This window comes from Equus przewalskii, chromosome 10, assembly GCF_037783145.1.
Source record: "Equus przewalskii isolate Varuska chromosome 10, EquPr2, whole genome shotgun sequence".
NCBI classification, from domain to species: Eukaryota; Metazoa; Chordata; class Mammalia; order Perissodactyla; family Equidae; genus Equus; species Equus przewalskii.
In genome coordinates this window covers 57,455,232-57,462,985 of record NC_091840.1, presented here as the reverse complement: position 1 = coordinate 57,462,985, position 7,754 = coordinate 57,455,232, and positions in this window count along the sequence as shown.

Below are 7,754 nucleotides of genomic sequence, written 5' to 3'. Positions count from 1 at the left end.
TCTGCGGGGAGGACAGGTGGGCCTCCAGGAATTTACCTAAAGCCCTCTGTTCCGGGGGCCGTGTTGGGACGGGGGGGCCATGCCTTTGCTCGTGTTTCCTTCAGATCCTAGAATGAAAGTCCAACCCTGCGTTCATGCTGTGTCTCTGCAGCAGGACTTCCTTCCTTGGCTGTTCGGCCCAATATTATCCCGTGTGCTCCCCCAATTCTGTTCTCAATGCCCAGACAGTATTTTCCGTCTTGTTGGTCAAGTTGAGAACCTTTGAGTACTTTAAAGCTGGCTCCCCTTAAGCATGAGAATGTTCCCTCTCATCTAATCCCACGCCAGCCCGAGGTCCACAGGTTCTCCCACCTTGGTGATAGTTCGTGTCTGACTCTTCGTTTAGGTCCCCATCTCATGTCTTAAAGGAGATTTCTTTGGTGCTCTCTTTTGCTCTGTCTGTTCCTTGCACGATGACCCACTCCCGTGTCATCAACAGCCTTATGCTGATGACTCCCAAACTGCTATTTGAACTCAAACTAAACTCGTGAGCTCTAGATACATAATGATTAACGTGTATAGAACTTATTATGAGCCAGGCACAGTTCTAAGCACTTTACATACATTAATTCATGGAATTCTCACAACCTATGAAGTATGTATGCATTATTCTTCCATTTTTCAGATTAGGTGGTACAGAGAGGTTACTTACCTGCTCAAGACCTCTCCAAACTCCTCAAAGTGAACCTGTTCCAAAGTGAACTCAGTGTCTGCTAGACATGTTTCTCCATTTTATTTATTCCAGTCAATGATATTGTTAAATGGGGGCAGAGGAAACTTGTTTTTACATGGATGTACCTACTAGATGATTGTGAACAATATGCCGCCTGCTGAGATGATAACCTTAAAACATTATTGCTTGTAGGTAGGGTTCTGGAGTCACAGAAAAGTTTTTCATATTTATTACCTTTGGAAAGATTTTTTTCTCTATCTTCCTTATAAATAAAGTATTTTCTTACATTATATATAGAAAGACTTATATGTCATCTATAAGGGTTCTGTATTAGGATTCTCCAGAGAAACAGAACCAACAGGAGGTAAAACAGTTCCAGTAGGAATACACACGCACACACACATTGATTTTAAGGAATTGGCTTACACAATTATGGAGGCTGAGCGCTCCCAAGATCTGCAGTCGGCGAGCTAGAGACCCAGCCTGAGTCTGAAGGCCTGAGAACTAGGAGAGCCCAAGGGCAATTTTTCAGGTGAATGATTAGATCAGAATTCTTTTTGATCTTTATTCCATAGGTGGATTCTTTCCTGTAGGCTCTGTAGTAAAATAAAGAAAAACTTACATCTGAAGCCTCTTTTCCAGTTTGAGGTTTCTTGTAAGAAATACAGTTCTACACAGATGATACCCCTTATTGTCTTGCTACCTTTTTAAAAGTCTTCCTAGTTCCAGGATTTTTCTCAATGGATTACTGATAACATTGTTTATAAGTCTTCCCAGTCTTGGCCCTTGGGTTTTTTTCCTGCTTTAGAAAGTTCCTTAGATTAGATCTCTGTTGGGTAGATGATGGGGAATATAGTCTGTTCTCTGATGGGTAGATGATGGGGGATCACCCTACTCTCTGATGGGTGGGAGAAGACAGACACTCTGGTTTGTTTGTATCTGACTTAATACAACTCCAGAAAATGTCTCATGTCCACCAAAAAGGGAGAGTAGTCCTATGAGACCTGTACATGTGAGCTTTTGAATTGTATACTTTTGACATGTGGTTAAGGTTGGTGAAATTAAGCTGCAAGCTATCTGTGTCTGTAAAAGAGACACATTTATCTTTACCTCGTTGTGTGTGTTTCAAATATTTTCCTACAGTTGTAGGGGATTAATAAATTAGGTTATAAACACTATTAAGGTAAAGGAATTCTGATTAATATAGAGAATAAGGGTTTTCATAAATCTAATATAAAGAAACTCTAGAATTCCCAGAGAAGAGACTAAACTTCTAATCTGAATGTGCTAGTCTTTTAAGGAAAACAAAAATAAAACTTCTCATAGAAACACTAGTTTAGAGGGATTTTTTTTTTTTTTGAGGAAGATTAGCCCTGAGCTAACATGTGCCACCAATCCTCCTCTTTGTGCTGAGGAAGATTGGCCCTGAGCTCACATCTGTGCCTATCTTCCTCTACTTTCTATGTGGGACGCCTACCACAGCATGGCTTGACAAGCGGTGCCATGTCCACACCCGGGATCCAAACCGGCAAACCCTGGGCTGCCAAAGCAGAACGTGCGCACTTAACTGCTGTGCCACTGGGCCGGCCCCTAGAGGGATTTTTATATAAGAATCCGAGTGCCCATAATCAAAGTGGATCTGTGAACAAGTCAGACTGGTTTGATAATTTTTGTTTGAAAAGAGCCATACATTTCTTCCTGAGTTTCATCAGTATGGAATATACTGTAAGCATGCATTCTACTCTTCGTAAGTCTTGGGTTTATTTTCTCATAGAAGGTTTAGTTAATCTAAACTTCTTATACTGATTTTACTTATCAACTAAGTTATATTACTTCCACATGTTTAGGATTATGAAAAATTTTAAATTATGTGTTCAGTTCCATTGGATTATACTTATAACAAACTTTTTGATGTAAACAGTAATTAGGTTGCTCTGTAGTTAGCTTATACACAGTTTCCAAAGGACTTTAGTTAACTTGAAGACCTAGAAGTGATAATAAAATTAAGTGGATTTTGTAGCACGTGCGTGTGTGTGTGTGCGCGCGCGCGCACACACACACACACAGAGTTGCTGATCTGCTGACTAACCTCACTGGCATAAAGCAGCAGCTGGACCTTCAGTTGCTCTGCCTTCCTCTGGATTTTTCCTTTAGTTTCTGACTCCTGGGTTACAGGTGTGTGTTTAGCTCCATGATGAAGGGTCCTGACTTCTGCACGACACCCTCATCACCGAGGTCAGAGGGAACAAGAACAGACACAGGTTTCATTCAGTTCTTATGAGGTTCCAGCTCCTGCCCATGGAATCCCAACCTGTTTGTGATCTTCCCTTGTTTACTGCCTGTGGATTTCAAGCATCAGACACAGAGATGGCTTTGCAGAGCCTGCTTACTCAGCCCCCACAATTCCCAGAGCAGGTCTCTTTTCAGACAGCAAACAGGCCTCCCCAGGAGAGGATGCATGGCTTTTTGGCTGACAGAAGAGTGTTCCTGTTACCTCCAGGAGAGACCATTGCTGGGATCCTGGGAACCATGTGCCTTGTCTCGATGGCCACAGTGGTAGCCATGATAGGCACAGTTATGCCCTCTATGTAATACTAGATTTTAAAAAGCTTTTCCGATAACAAATCACAGAAAGTAATGAAAGAAAAACCTGAAATGAGAGTTTGATGGCCTATTCTTCTAAGAAATCTGATTTTTTACATAAATAATCAAGAAGAAATGACTTTTCTGAATTCCTATCCATTGGCATGGATTGGCCTCTTCTGTGAAAGCAGTTTCATTGAGAGGTGTGGATAACTAGCTCAACTTTCAACTAAAAGATTATGGATTCAGCCATCTGTAAATATAATTGTGCTTTCTACACTCAAATGACATTAAATCAGACAGTTGTGGGTCTTGAAAAATACATATATTTATAAACATAAGCTTTATAGTTGAAAGACGAGCTTGAAGTCTTTCCAGTGACCTTTTTTTTCTTTTTCAGGGAAAGTTTTGTCCTGAGCTGACATCTGTTGCCAATCTTCCTCTTTTTTTTTTCCCCCCTCCCCAAAGCCCCAGTACATGATTATAAATCCTAGTTGTAAGTCCTTCTAGTTCTTCTATGTGAGCTGCCACCACAGCATGGCAACTGACAGATGGATGGTGTGGTTCCGCAACTGGTAAATGAACCCAGGCTGCCGAAGCAAAGAGCACCAAACTTTGACCATTTTTCTTGAAATGGAAATAACACTAAGATTGCAAAGTCTTATTATAATTTATATTATTTTCCCTAATAGCAAAAATGTATTCAAATGTACTCAATGTATAACATACACACTAAAAAGCTCAGAAATCATAACTCTACTACTCAATGATTTATCACAAAGTGAACACACCCTTGTAACTGTAACACAGTTCAAGAAAATAAAATGGAATAAAACTAGCAACTCAGAAACCCCTCTTCTGGATCTCCTCAACCACTACCCATTCTATCTTGCCAAAGCTAACAATCATCTAGTTTTTAACACTACAGATTAGTATTGCCTGTGTTATAAATTTGTGTATTTAGAATCAAACAGTAGGAATTACTCTGTGTCTGGCTTCTTTTGCTCAGCATTATATTTTTGACATTCATCCATGTGGTTTCATGGAGCAATTCATTCATTTTCACTGCTCTGTGGTATTCTTTGTATGAATATATCACATTTGTCAGTTCTGCTGTTGATGGACATGTGGTTTGTTTCCAGCTTGGGGCTACTAGCAATAAGGCAACTATGAACAATCTTGTTAGTTTCTTTTGGTACACACGCATAGATATTTTAGTTAAGTATAGACCTACAAATAAAATAGCTTGGTCATAGTGATTGCAAATGTTCAAATTTAATACATGTCACTAAAAAGTTTTCCAAAGATGTTTGACTAATATGCAATTCAACCACCAGTTTAACACTGTTCTATGACATATTCTCTCCTGTTGTCTTGATAGCCACAGTGGTAACCCCAATAGTCATAACTATTCCCTTTATGCAATACTGGCTATTATTTGATTTTGTCAGTCTTTCTCACTGTAACTATTCTGGTTAGTGGGTGGTGGTACTTCATTTTTTTTCTTTGTTTTTAAAATTTTTATTTATTTATTTATTTGAGGAAGATTAGCCCTGAGCTAACATCTGCTGCCAATCCTCCTCTTTTTGCTGAGGAAGACTGGCCCTGAGCTAACATCTGTGCCCATCTTCCTCTGTTTTATGTGAGATGCCCACCATGGCATGGCTTAACAAGCAGGGCATAGGTCCGCACCTGGGATCTGAACTGGTGAACCCCAGGCCACCGAAGTGGAACGTGTGCACTTAACCCCTGTGCCACCAGGCCAGCCCCAGTATTTCATTTTTATTCATTTATATCTTTTAATTATTAAGAGGCTTGAGCACATTTTCATGTTTATTAAAAATGTATATATACTATTTTTCTCAGGTATATACAATTTTTTCTACTGTGCTATCAATCTAAATGATTTTGAGGAATTAAAAAAATAAATTATTGACATAAATTGAGATTTTTTTCAGTTAAATGTGAAAATTTCTTCTCCCATTAAAAAAAAGAGTTTATTTTTAGATAATCTTTGGCTACTTAGATAGGTTTTAAGTAAGATAGAAAAAAGGTCATTTAACATAGTTGTATTATGTATATTTTTGTCTCATTTTTCTATATTATACAACAGGCCAAACTTTGGGTTATGTTAATATATCTGTTTGCTTAAAATTTCTTTATTTGGAAATAATCTGACAATTAGAGAAAAGACATCTTAGAAGTACAAAGGATATCCATGTTCCTTTAGTCAGATTCACTGATTGTTAACATTTTTATCCTGTTTATCATTTGCGCTCTCTCTATACACATATTTTTTCTGAATCATTTGAGAATAAATTGTATACATTATACTTCTTTACATCTAAAGACTTCAATGTGCATTTCCCAATAATAAAGATATTATTTTACATAACCATGGTATGGTTATCCACTTCAGTAACTTTAACATTGATGCAATACTTTTATCCACTCTACTGCTTATATTCCAGTTTTAAAAAATTGAACCAATAATGTCCTTTATAGAATTTTCCATCTCATATAGGATCCAGGCAAGGATCATATATTATATTTAGTTCTCACGTCTCTTTAGTCTCTTTCAATCTGGAATAGGTTATTTAGCCTTTCTTTGTCTTTTATGATCTTAACATTTAGAAAAATGCAGCCCTCTTGTTTTTAATAGTCTTACTTTGAGGTTTGTTGAATGTTTTGTGATTAGATTCCAGTGATGCATTCCCTACTATCACATAAGTTATGTTGTATCCTTCTCATGGCATCACATCTGAGGCAAACAACTGTTCCACAATTTGGAACACTGCTGGTATTCAAAAAGATATGTTATCTGATAGGTATATGAGGAAGCCCCTTCTCTTCTCACACTGCAGTCATGGTGATCTTTCAAAAATGAAAATTTGATCGTGCTACTCTCACTTAGTAAAAATAACAATTCAAAGCTTCTCCCCTCTCTTCCATATCCATATTCTTCAAGATCAACTCCAAATTAACTTACAAGGCCCTACAAGATTTGCTCATTAATGCTCACTATATCCTCAGTTCTCAACACTGCTACTCTTGTTGTCTAAGTTCTAGGCATCAAGAGCTAAACCACACATAGTTCCTGTAATACACTATCTTGTACTCACACATTGTTCCCTCAGCCTAGAATATCATGTCCTCTCACCTAATGTCTCCACTGTATAATTCCTTCTCCTGGGGATTCAGGTGTGATGGCATCTTCTCAGCTTTTTAAGATGCCAACTTCTCTTACCATGAAAGGCTGGGTTGGGTGTCCTTGTGTTTCTGCAGTCTCTTATGCATTCCTATGTAACAGTACTTATCGTACCTTATTTCAATTGTCTGTTTACTTAGCTATATCTCTTACTGAGAGCAGAGTCTCTGTCTGAGTCATCATTTTATCCCTGGCATCCAGCACATAGTGCCTGCTGTGTAGTATAGTTGCTCAGAAGTACTTGGTGAACAATTCTGAATGTAGATAAGGAATAACCATAGGAGCAAGTTGCTAGAATGAAAAGAAGTGGTCATTAAGACTGAGGAATTCGAATAATTGTAAGGATATTAGAGGCATTATCTACATAGCCTCTGACTTTAGTCAGGATGCTGTTAAGAGGAATGCCAAAAAATAGGAGGCAAAAAAAGCTTTGTGAATATGGAGAAGTGAGCAGCAGTCAGTAGGTGATGGTAAGAAGGAAGAGAAGTGGGAGAGTCAGAGGCATCAGCCTCAGGGAAGGTGTTTGGATATGACGATTGACAAGGAAGGTTTAAAAAAGGCAAGGATGCTATGCCATGTTCTACTAATCCTACAATATGTGGAAAGTGGGAGAGTGAGCTTCCTCTCCTGCAGAGCTGCAAAAGAGATGGTATTTCCTGGTCCTCACTTGAGGTCGGATTGGGGCATGTGACTTGTTTAGGGGAATACAATCATGAGTAGAAGTGAAGTATGGCAGTGCCAGACCCTCTAGATCCCTCCTTCCCTTCTAGCATGGCAAAAGCAGTATCTGAGATGGTGGCTGCTTCATCAGCATAGGTCCCTGAGTGACTATGATGAGGAGACCTTTGCTGCCAGCCCACAATGAACAGGTCACACAAACAAGCTTCAAGAATTGGCATTCTAGTGAGAAGGCCAAGACAAGACAATTACATTGCAGTGGTTTGCTGACTTCACAATCTAGTTACGGGATGGGGAAAATCTGAGATCTTTATCTGATCTCATTGTAGGGGAAAAATATCACAAACCACCTCATTTCTCTCACATATTTATCCCTTCTTAGGACTCCTACAACTTTAGGATACCTGGGAGTAGACATGGCCAAACTCCCCCACCATCAGGCAAACCTCAGAAGACTTCCCTCTCCCACTTTCACTTGTCTTTCAAAGATGACAGAAAGGGACTCACACTGAGTTGCTACACATACATGGCTCTAAATGTAAAAGGAGATGGAACTAAGGACTTAGAACCTAA